Source organism: Rhea americana, unplaced genomic scaffold (genome assembly GCF_003343005.1).
Source record: "Rhea americana isolate MKP2758 unplaced genomic scaffold, rheAme1 scaffold_37, whole genome shotgun sequence".
Classification (NCBI taxonomy): Eukaryota; Metazoa; Chordata; class Aves; order Rheiformes; family Rheidae; genus Rhea; species Rhea americana.
The window spans coordinates 2,308,209-2,325,431 of record NW_028186501.1 but is presented as its reverse complement, the minus strand read 5'-3'; the positions used below and the strand labels follow the sequence as shown (position 1 = coordinate 2,325,431).

The 17,223-nt window shown below is 43.2% G+C and overlaps 1 long non-coding RNA gene across 3 annotated transcripts; it reads right to left on the bottom strand.

Annotated features, from left to right (window-relative positions):
• Positions 1-1,749: 1,749 nt before the first annotated feature.
• Positions 1,750-17,223, bottom strand: LOC146591496 (uncharacterized). Of its 3 annotated transcripts, none has more exons than XR_014896785.1 (8): positions 17,174-17,223; positions 16,584-16,694; positions 15,633-15,683; positions 15,012-15,120; positions 14,355-14,485; positions 10,612-10,724; positions 9,265-9,338; positions 1,750-2,972 (listed from the first exon to the last, which is right to left on the bottom strand). It is a non-coding gene; the product is annotated as an uncharacterized LOC146591496 (long non-coding RNA). The 3 variants fall into 3 exon arrangements; XR_014896784.1 differs by having other exon boundaries at positions 1,750-2,982; positions 9,269-9,338; XR_014896783.1 differs by lacking the exon at positions 1,750-2,972 and having other exon boundaries at positions 9,121-9,338.

Below are 17,223 nucleotides of genomic sequence, written 5' to 3'. Positions count from 1 at the left end.
AAGGCCGTTAGATACGCAGAGCGCGTCTCCTGCCGGCCAGCCCGCTCTCGGGCTCTCAGGGCGCCCGTGGCCAGGCCCTGCAGGTCCATCGCCGGCCGGCCGGCAGCCTGGGCCTCGCCACCGCCGTCACCGCACCAGGGGACCAGGGAGGTTCCAGCCCCTCGCCGCAGCGGCCGCGCGCCCGGCGCCTCGGAGTGCATCCCGGGGCTCTTCGCGCGGCGCAGCACCCAGCGGGGAGGTAGCTTGCAAACCCTCCTGCCCTTAAAGAGAAGCATTTTGCAGCACATTTCCACGCAAAGGAGCGGGGAGCCCTTTGGAGCCCGCGAGGCGCCGGCAGCTGCGCCCCCGAGCTCCGTCCGCAACGGGCGACGCCAAGGGCTGCCCGAGGGAAGGGGAGCCGAGGCGGCGAGGCAGGGGCTCGCCGCGCAGCGCTGCTCCGTGCTGTCCCCGCAGGGTCCCCCGGGGCGGGAGACCTGCCTGCAGCAGCCCCAAACGCCAGCGCTCACGGCTGGCGGCAACCTCCACGCGTCACCCCGAACACACGGGAGACCTTGCACCGTTACACTTGAAATCCTGCAATAAAACCCTTTACGGCGCTGCTGCGGTCGCGCCGGGGTGCCCGAGCTGTCACCGCCCTCCGYCCGTGGGGCCGGGCAGGAAGGAGCCTCAGAAACCTGCTCGTTTTCCAAACGACGGGTCCTGCGCGGCCGGGGTGCCAGGCTGGGCCTGGCCAGAGCCSTTTGCGCCAGTGTTTCCAGCCGCCCCTGGGCTGCTCTCCCAAGCCGGACGCGCAGCTGCGAGAGCCGCGGCGGCCGTGAYGGGAATTTGGGGCTGAGAAGCCCCCGTTCGTTGCCCGCCAGGCACAGYGCCGCACCAGGGCGAGCAGAGCCCAGCAGCAGCGGAGCGACGAAAACCCAGAGCAGCAATTCGGCAACGAGCACCGCTCCATGCAAACCACCCCGACGGTAACTCTAGCTTGCGTTCTGCTGTAAAACCAGACAGTGACTCACAAAAGCTGCGGTCCAAGACTTGTAATGGCCTTTTTGGCTGCAGCTGCATAGACAAAGGGGAGAAAATTGCAGGTTACGATCAAAGAGTAAATAAAGAAACATCCCTAAGATCCTCAGAGCCTTTTAAACAACAAAAGGCAGTGTAATTTCTTTAAAAACTTCTCTGAAACACAGTGTCTTTGTGGAGTTTCTAAATGAGCTAATAATCCAGAGTTATCCTGGGGAAGGAATCCAGAAAAGAACGAAGCTGCTTCAGAGAGGTTTTTATGCCCTGAGGAAGTAACAACAGCACCACAGTCCAAGACCCTGCTCACTACCTGTGGATTTCAAAGCGGTTTTCAGAGGAAGCCGGCGGCAGCACCCCTGCTCCGGGCGGGAAGGAGACCCCTGGCAGCAGAGCCGGGGAAGAGCCACGTGGTCTCGGGTCCCCGTGCACAGCCTGCCAGGCTGCACTGGTTGCCAGGTCAGTCTACATAGATATTAAACAGCTCGAGGCTTTCATCCTCTCATTTTAATAACTCAGGGCTCACAGATTACGTGGGTTGTTCAGAAATGGGCAGGYCTGAGGGGTGTCTTTATTTTCTTTACATTCGGAATTGGCTGATGCTCAGCACAAGAGCAGCTGACATTCATTAGACATCCCTAATCCAGAGGGCTGACCGACCTCTGGAACAGTAGAAAGTTAATTTATAAATTAGATCACTTATAAACGAATTGCAGTGAGAATATCTGGAAAAAAAAACCCTCACATTCATGAGAATGAATCTGTGGCACTAATTGCAAATGTACATTGGATTTCAACAGCTTGATATTCTGCTTCACTGAGCACTGYGATAAATAAGACCTGCTATGTACAAGTGGAAGATCCATTCACTTTAATGAAACATTTGTTTGAATTAATTGGAAACCCAGATTCTGTAGAGTACTATCACTGCATACAGTATTATCCTGCATTTAGTTCCAATAGCGTATTTAGTAGTCCCATTCAAATTAATTGAGGTATCTGATCAGCTGAGTTCAACTAAGAAAACTAAGAAAAACACACTAGATGCACTAAGAGTTATGGAAACATATTTTCTTACCAGAATCAAACTCTTTTGCAGGTTACAATGTTATTAATATCAGAATCACTCAGATTTAAACTTTTCTTCCAGGGGCTGACTGCAATCGCTTTCTCTCTTGGACGTCTGCCSTTCCCCTTACGACGCGGGGCCTGTTCTCTCCCCTAACCTTGAGGACCACCGAGACCACCAGCATGGAGCCAGCTCCGGAAATGGGGCAAACCCACCGGAGGCACCGATTCCAGYGAAGCTCCTGCCCCAGCAGTTGGTCCTAGAGCACAAAAGCAAAAAGCTTAAAGCTAAAAAGATTCCTTATATTTCTCTTCCTTGGCAATCACAGCAGGTGGAATATACGATTTCTTCCACGTTCAGAARCAACAGATTTCCTCTGCATTATCCCAAAGTGAACTCAGTTTAGGGCCCCARTCCAGCTACAGCAAATTTGGAGATATTGTTCCACTAACTTTGTTGGGAACCAAAGATTTGCAAAGGAAATGCTGGTGCTTCTTTGACAACACAGGAACTGTGCTGAATCCTTTAGGGAGTAATTGCTCCATTAAATGCAAAAGCAAGCCAGAAGTGCCTGGTAGGTGTGTGCCGTTCAGAGAAGCAGGTGGTGCTCCTAATGTGACTTCCAGACACCGGAGGGAAGCTGACCCAGCACAGTACGAAAGCTCGGGCATGTAGACTTCACACGGAGAAAGTCCCTCGGAGAAGGCTTGATCTTCCACATGCCTTCAAAATAGCAAACTAGAGAGCACTGAATTACGAAGAAGGGGCTTCCTGAAGCCATGCTAGTGTCACCTTGTGCTGAGGCTGGGTTAGGCCCCGGCTGTTCTCCCTCCGACCCCTTGAAGGAGCTTTCAGGATCGGTGTCAGCTACCCTAATGCCACAGACAGACTCTCAGCCCCTGCCAGAAAGGAACAGAGAGGAGAATTTTGTACGAAAGCACCAGATTGCAATTTAAGACATGGATTTTATCTTTCTTCCCAAAGACCTCCATTTGGTCACTTCATTTCCACAYGCCTGTTTTCCAACCCAAGAAAAAGCCACCTGTTCCCCCTCCTGCACAGAAATATTTCGAGTCTGCAGCCATTAGCTCGGGAATACCAAGAGGAGGGGAGGATCCTTGCTCCTCTTCGGTGCCAAATCGTGCTGGCTGGTTTTGCTGGGGGCAGCGCCAGGCAGGGCAGAGGGAAAAGCCCCCTTTGCCCCGGAGGAATGGGAGCAGCCAGCAGAGCTGGGCGGCTGCTCTGGTGCCCAGACTATGGCTGGAGCCACTATGGCTCTGCTTGCAGATCACTGTGTGGCGGATGCGATGGAAACAGGAATTATTGCCACAAAAACTTCACACTAAAAGAAAGCCAAAACCACAGTATCCTACTGACATCCGCCACGTGATTTTAGTCTCTTACAAGCGTGTTTTGTGATGCAGCTGAAYCTCACTTCTGGGAGAGGCAAAGCACCATTCCCAACAAGACATGCACATTCACACTGACTCTCTGCAAGGGCAAATGCATTACTGCTCCAGCTGCCCTGAGTGTATCTGGCTGAAAAATGCTCATGGAAATTAGGAAATCAGTATGTTTTTGTGAAGGCTCATCCAGCAGGGCTGTGGGACAGCAGTGAAACACTCAAGGTAGCAATAAGGTGTTGTGCTCAYGCGTGAGCCACGGCTTTAGGCAGCCTGTGCTGTATTTGCACGGGGGCACGCTGCAAGCTCAGCACACGTGTGTGCACTGGGCACAGCCCGAGGGCTAATGCACTGTGGTAGCTCCCCATGGCCAGCTGAGCCGGGGCCATGTGTCCGGCCGAGCCCAGGACATGCAGCTCTGCCAACACCCCTGACTTCCTTAGCAATAGTCCACCCAGGGTGGTCTTATAGGAGAAGCTACTTACACGGAATGCAAAACAAATGGGGTGGTTTTGTATGTCATATAATGCTGGGCTATTAAAAGCAAAACAGAGACATGAACTTCATTATGATTAGAAACATCCCTGTTTCATTAGAAACTATGTTTGGTGTATATAAAGCAAATACCTGGGAAACATCACAAGCAATCTATTCCATTTTCTGGCCTGATCCAAAAAGCCACATCAGTATAAAAGCTCACATGATTCAGTTCAGATCAACACATGCAATTTTAGGGCAGCTTAGTGAATTCAGCAAAAATAAATCACATTAAGGCACCATTTATGCAGCAGAGGCGAGAGGTGCCCTGGGTGCAGGTCACAGCACCAGGCATGGTGGCTCAGCCCAGTCTGCAACACCACGAGGCCTCTTCTACACCCCAAAATCACTCGCGTGCTCCTCCTCGCGCAGTCCATTCACCCCAGCGCTCCACCACAACTTGGCGCATCCTCAGGGAGCAGCTGCGAGAGGCTCCCGCGTGAGCTGCAGCTGGGGCTCTTCGCCCAGGACAAGCCTTGTCCCATGATCCAGTGTGGTCAGAGAGCGCGAGCTCACGGGCAGGGATCTGCTGTGAAAGGGGATCCCATTTCCTCAAAACTCTACTGTGGTACAACTGATTTACCTCCAGCCAAAACGATAAATATGAGGGAGGATGCATTTGTATGTACACACCTACATTTCATATAATCCCTTGTAATTCCCCTATAATCTCCTGTAATTCACCTGTGTCTTACAGGTGAATCGAACACCCAAAGACTCCCAGTGCTTTAATGGGTGGTTCAGCTGGACAAGCAAACCCCAAGTAATACAAAGTACTGTGAAAGTGCACATTACAAGCCAATGTAATGGTGACTTGTTCAAGTCACCAAAGCTAAGCTGATTCACACCATGTGAGGAATTGGCCCTATATTTTTATAGATCCATAGGAAGACTTTTAAGAAGAGTACTGCACATCTCTGACTAGGACCTGTGAGCTTTCTGTGCTAAAAAGATTTAGGAATCAAAGATTGATGGTTCAGGCCACACAGATTTRTACTTTTGTTCTCCCAAGACTACATATGGCAGAGACACAACAGTAAGTCACCCGCTATTTCCTATGGGCAAGTGGTTTCGGGAATTCAGAGGAAGTGTCTGGGAAGGGCGATGGAGCAGAACCAAATTTCTTTATAAACTAACAAGCTACAAATGAACCTTCAAAGGAAATTGCTTTAGCTTCTTACACAGGAAAACTTTAGGCAAATGTCACTTGACTGCCTATGAAAAGGAAAAAACAGGAGAGAATGAGGAAAAAAAAAAAACTCTTTGAAACTTTTTGTAGCAGAGTTATGCAACTCTTGAGGTGCTGGCTGCACAGAGGCTGAGCTGAAACGCCTGGTACGAGCCGCAGCTACACTGTGCATCACGGTCCGTGGCAGCGGGGAGTGGTCGGGCTGCAGCTCTAGCCCCGAAAGGCCACGGGAAGGGACAGAGCCTGCACTGCCCCCGCCGGCTCAGCCAGCCTCCCGCTCCCCCAAGACTCAACAGCCTCATAAAATTCAAGTATTTCTTTACCACTTACACCAAATATCCCAGCTTCACTAAGCCTTCTTTTTGCAAATATCAGCAGTGAAACAAAAGTTATGACTTTTTTCAGTATACAKGAACATGAAAATATATGAGGCAAGTTGTTAGCTGGCAAAAAAGCAGATGAGATTAACAGAYTTGGACATAGCTAAGCAGACTTGCACCAGCCGAAGATCCAGCCTTGCTTATTATCCCACTAGGAGGATTACATAAAAAGGTCTTTAAAAAATTTTAACTTAAAATAAACTTGCCACCTGGGTATAATTTGTGGGTTCAGTATTTGTTTAGGTCATCACATATTTTGTGTCAAATGAAGCAGCCATAAAGTAGCATAATATTTTGTCTAACATAAAATAATTCCATAAATGGAGATAAATTAACAAGAGTTCAGTTCAAACCAGACTCAGGCTTTGCAGTTTGTTTGGGCTTTTGCATCCCACCTGCTCCACAGCTTGGGCACGATTCAGCAGGGGAAAGTCTCCTCATCACTCTGCCCAGAGCTCAGGCTCCACCAAGGGTGCCGTTATGTCTCTTGCTAGCTTTTTACAGGGGTTGACCCAATCTGATGAGTTAACAGGAACCTTACACCATTAAAGAGGAGAAAGCACCATCCAGGACTAAAAATAACATGTTTGACTGTCCAAAAAAAAAAAAAAAAGTATGCTTTCCTAAGCATGTTGTAAATACTCAGCTGGACACTGGCTATAACAGTCTTACTCATAAATTCTGTCTTCATAGTCACAGAAACAGAGAAAAGACCTAATAAACTACCTCATTYATTCAGTGAAGAATATTTTCCTGACATTCCAATCCACAGTCCTTTGCCAAGTCCAGCTAAGGGGAACTCTCCTCTGCAAGATCCCTTCCAGTATCAGAGGCTCTTAGGGATGTTYTTCCTGGGATCTGCTGTTGTCAGACAGATTTCATCCCTGCCTATAGCACAAATATGGCATGTACAGTGATGAAGTCTGTGTGAGCAGCTGGATGATGTTCATATGCTGTTTGCRGACAGGCTGGCAATAACTCAGTTTCAAATGAGTCATCAGCGGCCGATGTTCGGCAACTGCTAAATGCACAGAAACCTCTCTGCTGTTGACCTCAGCTACATGTCTTGTCCATCCCAGCTCTAGTTTTTTCAAAGGAGCCATCAAGATCCTTTCAGTGGCTCAAGGACACTAAACATCTCCCATCTTCTGAATTAAATGACCTTTTTTTCTCCTCAGAAGTTAGATTGTCCTGTACTTACTGGTATGTGAGAAATATTGTCTGCTATAATACTCGACTGAAAGACACAAAGAGACTTGTGGTGTTTTCCAGGAGATGTCCTACAGCAGGACACAGGAACGTAAGGCTGGGGCCCAACTGCACCTCCCTGCAAGGGCTGCAGGAACATCCCAGAACAGGCAGCTGAACTGCATGCCCTGCTCGGCCAGCCCTGGCACTAACTAAACAACCTAATTTTCTTTGCAAAGTACTGCCTAAAGTATACTACTTTTGTTAAGATTTACTTTTTCAGTCTCTTTCGAAATAACGRAAGTACATCTATTTAAGAAATTCTACAAAAGCACAACCTGGAAAAATACCTGGGGATCCATAAACTAAAAAATTTCCTTGAACATATGTTTAAACTATTCAGGTTTCTCCTGAGACATTTTGAACAGGCACAATCAACCCGAGTCCATGAAAACAAAAAAGTAAATATCAATCTGTGCCAAATATTTGTGTGCTTTCCCTCTGCAGCTACATTGATTGCTTTAAAAGTAGTGCAGAAATTCAAATATTGAAAGAAGCAGTGGAAGTTTCTTGGGGTGAACTAGAAAAAAAACTATGCAGCTTGAGCCTGACAAACAGGAAACAAAATGCAATTTGACACTCCTGTGCAACAAGAGCAGTGCAGCAGTATCGCAGGAGCAGCCAGACCAGAGCACGGTTAATTGGCAAAACTCAAACGAGCCAACAATAGACTGATATTAGTGCTGCTGGGAAAAAACAACAAGTTTTAGAGCACCATTTAGGTTTAAAGCCAATCAAAAAACTTATTAAATCTTCAAAGAGTCACAGAGGAACTAAAAAACCTGAACAATTCATTCTTCCTTCACATTTTATGAGACCCCCAAAACTACCAGTATTTGTTTGATCTTGTAACACCTTACCTTGCATTCCTAAACTTCCATAAAAATACCATATTCTCTGGCAACCAAATGTTATTTTGTACGTTATCTTTAAAAGGTGAAATAGTTTCGTTTTGATGCAACACCTTTAATTTCTCCTGCTAACTGGTGTTTTATCCGAATAGATCTTTGAGCCAATGATCAGGCAGAACAGTGCCTTCAGCTCTGAATGCATTTTTCAGACATATGACTTTTGCTTAAATCATGAGAGAGTAAATTAGATCGGATACAATTTCTAGCACAAGTTGCCTGTTTTCCTTGGAGCTGGATATTTAACCATTTGACGCTACAGTCTTATTCATTTGTAAAAAGACATTATCACATCTGCAAGGACAAGTTTGAAGACAATGTTTGTAGAAGTCCCTTAAATGCCTCAGTCAGAGAAGCAGACAGGGACTATTTTCCTAATAATAAATTAAAGATCAGACATAGATTCTTAACTATAATATTGTGCTCGAAGCAAATATTTACAATATGTTCATAGCATTTGCTTACCATGCTCCTTGAATTTTAATTCTTCAGAGCATAACACATCTTTACTTCATAGTCAGTTCATACCCTCTCTTAGGAAAGCCATAAGGCTGAGAAACAAAAGGAGCTGCATATGTTGAGAAAGAAATAGCATGATTTGCCTCTTTATTAGGTAGAATCTCCGATTATCCTAATTACCACTTAACACTCAAAATAAATACTCTCTAAGCTGCTCATTAAAATGACATTCCCACCATCTTTTCTGGGAGCTTTTCTATTGGTGTCACTGAATATTGGATCAAAATTTGCAGTGCTGTTAGACGTTTTTGTACAATGTCACCTAACAGCCTTACAGGTTCTTAAATATCTTTTATTCCAGTTGAACTCTGAGGGCAAATTCTACTCCAAATTATTCTGCACAGAACTCTTAATCTAATGAGCTGCCCAGATGCATTCAAAGGCAGAAATTTGGTCTGGCAAATACAGTTTGAGTAACAATTTTCTTTTTCACTTCCTTACACGCCAGTAAATTTCAGACCTATTTCTCTGAGTAATGACAATTCCTTCAATGTATTTTAAGAGCTTGTTTCAGGCTCAGCTTTTCCAAGTTTTAGTAACTACATGACTAGAATGAGGGGAAAAAATAAAATTAAAGGATCTTAATGTAATGGCCTACATCAGAGGAGGACCAAAATGTCTTCAGTGGCAGAAGCTGGTAGGTTACCAGCTACATAGTTATGTGACAAGAACCTAACGATACAATAGGAAGGGGATGAACAAACCTGTGTTTGAACTTGGATGTCACATACCTTTTCCTCCAACTGTAGCCATCACATTCGCTGTCTCAGTCTTCATTATGCCCATCTTACCTGTAATTTCCGTTACAGGTAAGAATGACTCAATACTAGCCCTCTTAAAACTAAGATGTTTTATTTTGACCAAAACCTATTCATATAACCAGATGAGCAGGCAAGGCAAGAGTGGTGAGGAACTGCAGGCAGCAACTTCTTGGCCCAGASAGCCGCAGCTGAGAAGGATGGGCACCTATGCTCTAACTCTTTACAAACACAGGTACAAACCTGCAGGCAGGSAGTTGTAGGGGCTGACAAATGAAGGGAACAGTGATGGATTGCTTTGTAGAAACAGTCCCTGCAAAAGCAGAAAAGGAAACAAAAGAAATAGGATATGTCTACGGAGGCTGATGTGTTATGTTCCAGCAGGCATTCATGAAATCACACTCATGCTAGAATGCAAATATTGGCAATTACTTTAGTTTTTGCCCACTCAGGAAAATTACTGCTTGTATTTAGAGTTTGATTCATTTGTGTAACATTCCAAGCCTTTAGAAAGTCTGTGTGCACAAAGCATAAAGGATTTAAAATACAAAGATTTATGTAAGACATCGGGAGAATTACAGAACTGAAGGACTCTAAACTTCTCCTCCATTGTATTCAATGAGATATAATTTAAACAATTTTAGACAATCTCTCAAATCTTAGCATGCCTATTTGCCTGGTGATAACACAGGATGTTCCAATTTGCCTACTAGCTTATAAACAATTCTCATTCTACTAATGTTAGTCTTATTACTGCCTTCATTCCTTTCCAGTTGAAAATTGAATTAGGGAACAGAGAAATAAGCTATGGACCTATTAATTCAAAAGAACAATCTTGGTTCTTTATGACCATCTTGAAAATTCTATTTGCACACATTTTGATTGGCCTAGGTCTGACGTGGTATCCAGGGAATTCACCTCCAGAAATGGTAGGACCTGGACATTACACACWGTTAATTACAGCCTGCAGGCTCTGATAGCAAGAGAATAGCTTAGACCATCTTTCTCTTTATACCAACCAAAAATTCTGGCCTGAACAAAAGCCCATTGGAGTAATTAGGAATTTTCCTATGTATATATTGAAATTTGGATCAGACTGACTTTTCCTCAACTGTTCTTATGCACCCTGTTCCCCCCGCCTGAATCCATCTATCCTGAGGCTTCCAGTCTTTCTTCACTGGTGATTGCCTGCACAGAGCCCAGTGCCAGTGCTGGATGGGACTGTCTTGTGAGCACACATGTGCAGACACTGTTAGTGATTTCTTCATTGAACGCTAATGGAAAATGGATGCTTATTCTGCAGTCTAGCTTGAACATCTCTTAGAGTTTTACCTCAGAGACAGAATTTAAGTGAAGTATTTTTTTCATAAGATTTTTTTTTTTTTTTAAACATCCTCCTCCAGCAATCTGATGTGCTCAGGAAACAGGTAGAATTAGAATTGTTAAGCATGCCTTTCATACCCAGGATAAACAATGTCAAACATGCTCTGCATTTTGCATCTAATTCTAGGGTCTATTTGTCTCAGTTCACACAAGGCAAAGAAAAAAAGGGATATTGTGACTTTCTTCATATTAGTGGTTTTCACCTGTGGTATGAAGATGCTTGTGCCTCTGTATGTAACTTCTGTGACAGATAGCTAGGGAAAGCAAGCAGATGTCTCACTAGGTTTAAATTTGCTATTCAGGATCTCCATTTCCACTGGAAAAACACAGGAATATACAAATAAAAAAGGTTAAAAATCACTGATCTGTTTAGTATGAGAACAGTGCATATAAAGAACATGAATATTTATAAAAGATAAAGAACAGTTTAAGGGGAGAGAAGTATCTACAATAAATACTACGTTGTGTATCTTATGTTCTATTCTCCCACCTCAAGCAGTTTTATCCAGATTGGTTTGCCCTATCCATGAGTGTAGTTTACAATTTGCAGAATGCCACATTTTACACAGCATAACATCTCTCCAGAGCACTGCTAACTCCAGATCCCCRCTGTGGCAGTGTATCAGGTATCCTCTGCACAGATGTGTCTTTACATGGGGCAAAATAGTTGCTGATGAATTGGGCAAACTAGTTCTGCCAGACTGAACATCATGGATAAGACAGCATACAGGCTTACCTCTCTCTCTCTCAGCATACCCTTTGCCTCTCTATTCCTATCAGTATAAGGCTGTGCAATAGTCTGAAATAAATTAGAAAGATTCTGRGAAATCCACCCACATAAACCTTTATGATTACTGAGACTTAGTAACGGCACTCATGGAACTCAGCCTTTCAAAAAAAAAGTGAGCTTGCTGTACTTATCTCTGAATGATAAAAGGCAAACTTTCCTTGACCTGCATAAATTAGGAACATTCAGCTTAATCCTCTCCAGTTGTCCTCATGCTGTAGCTGTGCTACACCCAAAGAAAGGAAGCATCGCTATTYGGAGTCAATAATTAGGATGATAAACACTAAACATTAAAATCTCAAGGAAAAGCTAGAAACATATCCTGTTGAATGAGTATAGCGGCTGGTTTTCAACTGTGTGAAGTAATAAGAAAAATGCAYCAAATTTGTTTGCAGAATGCATTAACAGCAGATATCTGTCATCGTTCACAAGAAAATAATCTAAAGACAGCTCAGTGTTCAGCTGCTCAGCTAACTGACTCATATTACGCCAGAGGTTTTGACTTTGTTCTTTCAGGCACTGTTTCTGACAGGAAATCAATCAATTTAATCCTATAATGAGAACAATTAGCCTTACAGGAAAAGCAGATCTCCGCTGTAATCTCATCTTCAGTTTACAATATTATGCCAATATTTCTTGCTATTTTCTCAACTGTTGTTTGAGAGTCACATGAGAGGCCACAGCACTGCCTGCAAGGACAGGCAAGCCATATAAAGAGCAAACAAGCAACAGTTACTTCTATTCTTGCTCCCAGCATGGGAGCAAATTCATTTTTCATCAAAATTGATAGAAGGCAGTGAAGTATTAGTATTAAAAAACAGTATTTAGGTTTTAAATAGTGCAACAGGACATTCCGCGAGGGGCCCCCAAGARCTGCCTTGTCCTTTTCCTCCACGCCTGCCCTCAAGGTCGTCCTTCGTGGAGAACAAGCTGTTGTTGTGCTCTGGTAAAGCAGTATTGAGCAATATTGTTTCGTTGCTTCCTTCGGAAAAATCTGTCAGTTGGCTCTTATCTCGTGTTTAGTCTATACGATTTCTGAGGTGAGGAGCTAGCCTGCTGCCCAGCGGTCTGCAAAACCCGAAGCAGAAGAAGTTTGGGTAAGTGACTCACAGTCTGATGAGCTAGGATTAGAATAACGTGCAAATATTACCTCAGTAAGGTTTGTCAGAGCATAGGAGCAAACCCCATTTTGCATCTTGCAGGCCCTGCTGGTTTTTCACCYTCCAAGCACCTTTAAAAGTGACAAGAAAGTGACATGGATCTACCAGCCCTTACAGCAAATCTGGTTCTGCCGCCCAGCATTAAGGAGCATCAAAGGCAGAAGTAACCGTGCACCCTRCTGCTTCTCCCATGCAGATCTCCGTGTAGTAACCCTGCAGAGCTCTGAAGCCCGAGGAGCCAGCAGTCTTCATCAGCCAAAGGTGACTGCAAAGTAAGAAATTCTACTGGATCAACTAGATTTCTTTCATTAACCTAATGATTTGTATCACAGCTTGATTTCTTTCTGTGGGAAGCTTAGATGCTCAAGATAAATTTTTATAAAGGATTTAGACAAACAAGTGAATTAAGCAGAATTCAGAACGACAGCTTCTGACACTTGGGGACATTCCAGAAAACTTTCAAAAGCCAAAATAATAACCCAGATCTGAGAAATTCTGCAGAGTCTCTAAATTAAATAATCTTTTTTCAAACCTGCTGTTAAATCTGCCTCGGGGTTCTGATTTGCCTGGACTTTAATCCAAATAATGACTTTCAAAATTAAATGTTTTCACAGAATCTTGGGTTTGGGGATTTCCTTTTTTAAAYCATTACACAAAGAAATAAACTGAAACCACCAAAAATCTGTTGAATATGGAAAATGTCCCAGAGGGATTAGAAAGGCACYAGAAAATACTCATTTAGGCAATGGAGATGGAAAGTAGGATGAAACTGTCAAGGATTACTGATGAATGTAGGAAAGGAAAACAAGTTATACTCCGAGAAACACCGATTATGAGAAGGGTGAATTAAACTACAGCTGCACAAATGCCATGAACCACTGCTTGGGAGTCTTTGCTCCCACAAGAATGTAGAATCTGTTTAAGTAGCATCATTTGCAGGGAGCATTTTCAATCACAAATGGTATGGGGAACAACCAGTGCTCAAACCTATGGCTGAAAGATCACAAGAAATTAATTTCAAACAGAGAACACAAGCCAATGAATCTGAAACCTGTTTTTAATAAGACTGCAACTACTAGGAAGGCTAACCCACAACTTCATATATGAAGTTTGCTATTTAAAGCTACTTTTAAATGTTAAGTCTCTATTAAACTGCTCACAAATGGTCTAAAAGGACTTTATTGATTGTTCTACTCTACAATTAACTACATTATTCTCCCAGYTTCATGTAAAAATAAAATATAAATAACTGGTACATGGTTTAAAATATTTGCAACRGCAATTTAAGCTGAAAGAGAAAGCTCTCATACCCACCATGAGTCCAAAGAGAGGGGACTATAAAAATATTTTCCTTACTTTAATGATAGAAGTATTTTAATTCTCAGGTGATAAAATTAAGTGGAGTTTTGGATTTTACACTTGCTACATTAGAGGCAAGTGCAATAAAAACTCTTTTARAGCAGTCATCCATCTGGAATATCTGGGTAAACAAACTGCAAGAAATATTTTCAAATTTGATGAATGTTGCTTTAAAATGAACTTACTCAAGTGTTTGCTACTTAAATGAGCAATAAGGGGAGCTCATCATTCTGGCCTATAACAGAAGGATGTCTTTGAGCTTATTGGGCATTTGTAGAGAGATGCTGCTATGTTTAACAGAGACACTGCATCTTGACTTATTGTTTAAGAATAAGCTGGACACTCCCGATACAACCATTAACTTCCATGTTTTAGATAATCCATTTTTAAAGATATTCTATGTCTTTATTTAGCCCAAAACGTATGATGGCAACTTCTTTAAATGCCATTCCATCAATGCATTGTATTAGTGTTTCCAAATGTATCCTTTCTGAAAGATAAATTAGGCATGACTGATGGATGAGTGAAAACTGTAATTCCCAACACATTCCCAGTTACAGGTCACATACTCTTGTTGAGTAGGTAATTATGCAGTGAAACATATTCCAGCAAGAGCCTGAAAGGTTGCCACTGTAACTACCAGGCAGTGGAGGGCCAGCACCCACGCTGGGGACTCCATGCCATCCGGGCTGTTCTGCACGAAGACAACACCGGAGCAGTGGAGTTATAAACAGCACATGCAAAGGAGCCACTTCAAAACCCAAGCCATCCCTGTCAGGAGGAAGGTCAAAGTGCATAAAAATAAGGAGCTGAACTGTATGGATTCAAGACAGATGTCCCTGTGCTAGCAGGCATTTAMCCAAACAGTTATATGGCTACAGATTTTCAGGCCCCCACATAAAAACAAACAAACAAAYGTATAGAGCTAATTTCTACCTTAATCTTGGGGGGTAAGTGGGCAGGTTTAATTTAGCAAGCTTTTTACAGATCTCTGACAAATATAGTAACTTATTAAACTTATGACATTTATTGCCACACCCTCACCCTGCTCCTGACTGAAAATAAAATCTTTTATAAAGRGCCTGGGGACAGTGCAAAGGGGAGAACAATTTATAACTGATTTACAGTCAAATTACCTCTCTCTCAGCAATTTATGAATGACTGACATCTATCCTGATAGRTAAGAACACACTGAATGTTCATAATAGTTCAGAGTAGATAGAACAGTAACTTCCATATCCATACATCAACTCATTACCCTTAAGTTACTGCTGGAAAAAAAAGAAAAAAATCTTACTTCTTCTAGACTCAGCCTCCTGCTATAACGTACCAACAGGTAACTTCCAGCCTCCTGATGCCTTCCAGCTCTAGAGATAAACAGCCCAAGTCCAGAAGAAGGTGGTAGTCTGCAGAGCAAGAAAGCCTCCTGACTTCGAGAAGAGTTATCAAGCCATAACCAAACTTGAAATGACTCTCACACGGGCAGGCATTCAAAACTATCACTGGAGGGTTGTTACTAGGCCTCCCAGATAAGGACATTCGTTAAAACTGAACTTTGGTAGGGGGCAAATGGAAAACCTGAATGCTCATTCAAAATGGAACATAACGCTGGATATCCGTAGTTTACCCAGTATGCTGTGATAACAAAGGAAGGAAATAGAGTCTCATCAGCGGCAAGCAAGCGCCAGAATGAAACACTCAAAAAAGAAGCAAATAGGTGATAAGACTTCAGAGTGGAAAAATACTGGAAACAAATACCCAGCAAAATACTGGGGGGGGATGGAATGATAAGATTGAATTTACAGACACATTTGACCTTTCTTTTGAATAATGCCAGTTCTTTGTTAGAGCTTACTATACAGTTTTGGTCCCAACACTCAGCRGAAGAATAAGCATGTTTGAGATGCTGTATCATTACCTTAATGCTAAGGCTTGCTCCCACAGCAAGATTTATCTCTTCTGTTGATATCTGTTCCAGAAACAGAAAGAAAACTCCAATGATTTTTTGGAAATGACTTAAAAATATAATTTAAAAATTTCTCAAGCTATCAAAGACAAAAAATATAAGTTGATGAATCTACTTTTGTTACAAAAGAGGATGATTGAGTCCTTTTCAGGCTGCAAAACTGTACCTGCTTTGCTCAAAGCAGGCTATGTGAAAAAGCATGTGAACAATTGAAAAAGAATAGGACACCTATGAAATGCAGGGTTCTTTAGCTAGTATTTTCTTTCCCTAAATGCTTGAAAAACCATCCATGAATGACAGAGGGGTGCCAAATTAATCCCTGACGTAGTTCTGAAATCTGAGGGCTGATCTACACATAGATGCTTTCCAGTAGGACCAATCTGACTTCAGATAGTTTTACTCACAGTTATATTGGCTCTACTTCAGCTCAGTTTAATGTATTTTGGAAAGTAATTTAATATGGAATAAGCATATCCACAAGTTTAAAGTGATTTTTAAAAGTTTTAACTGTATTTTACTTGGGTTAGCTTTCTGACAAGCCTGAAATTACACGAGGCGTAAACTAGGCTGAGCATTTAAAATGCCTTGAAGAGAAAGTCTCCAAGTCCAGTCTACTCAATTTTTTTCTTTTCTTTTCCTTTTCTCCATTTTTATTGTTGCTACTTTCCAGCAAACCTAAAGTTTCCTTTACAGAAAATAATTTTTCTTTTTCCTCCTTAGAGGAAGGAGATTCCAGCTGACATACTGCATTTTTAATGTGTATTTTAACTCAGCCCTTTGGGGAAATACTCCTAATCACCAAACAGCAAGATCAGTAAAGGTAGGGAACAAACTGTTCCTCCAGCCCACGACAAGACAAATCTCAGTGTTGAGCTCCAGCGAGGAAATCCACAGCCAGCCTACTCTGCAGGCTCCGCAAGCGCGGTGATATCACGCAGGAACGAGGTATGATTCAGCAGCAGCTACTCAGACAAAACCCAGCCTTCGGAGCCAGCTTTACATGGAGGCCAACGACTGCATGGAATAAACAACACGAGTGAAAACTCTGCTGGTACAAGCTGCATCTAAACGGACATATCCACAGATAAACACATCTGTTCCTATCTGAGCAATAAAGAGCTGCTGTACTTGTGGGTTCATAACAGTGTGCTCACTAAATCCAAGCCACTGYGCAGCAAGGGTGCAGCATAGTTTGAGAGCCGATTTACAGCAGTGTTGGTTCCTGCCTCTGTACGAGACCGAGGATAACACAGACACGGTAGCAGGACAGACCAGCCYATGCCACAAGCAAACCGACCCCAAAAAACTCTGCAGCAAGCAGCATGTAAATCAAAGCCACAGAAGCTGGGTGATGAGAAGATACTTTATGAAAGTGGACTTCCAAACAGCAACTCCTTTGTTCGGTCTGTCCCTGAGGGGGGATACCCGAGCCCTGCCTTTCCCAGAAGGCAGCAAGGTTTCCCAASTCCAGGCATTTTGAGACACTTTCTCACCTCACTATTCAACAGAGAAACTCGCTTCCTCATAGCTGCACTTAGGGGCT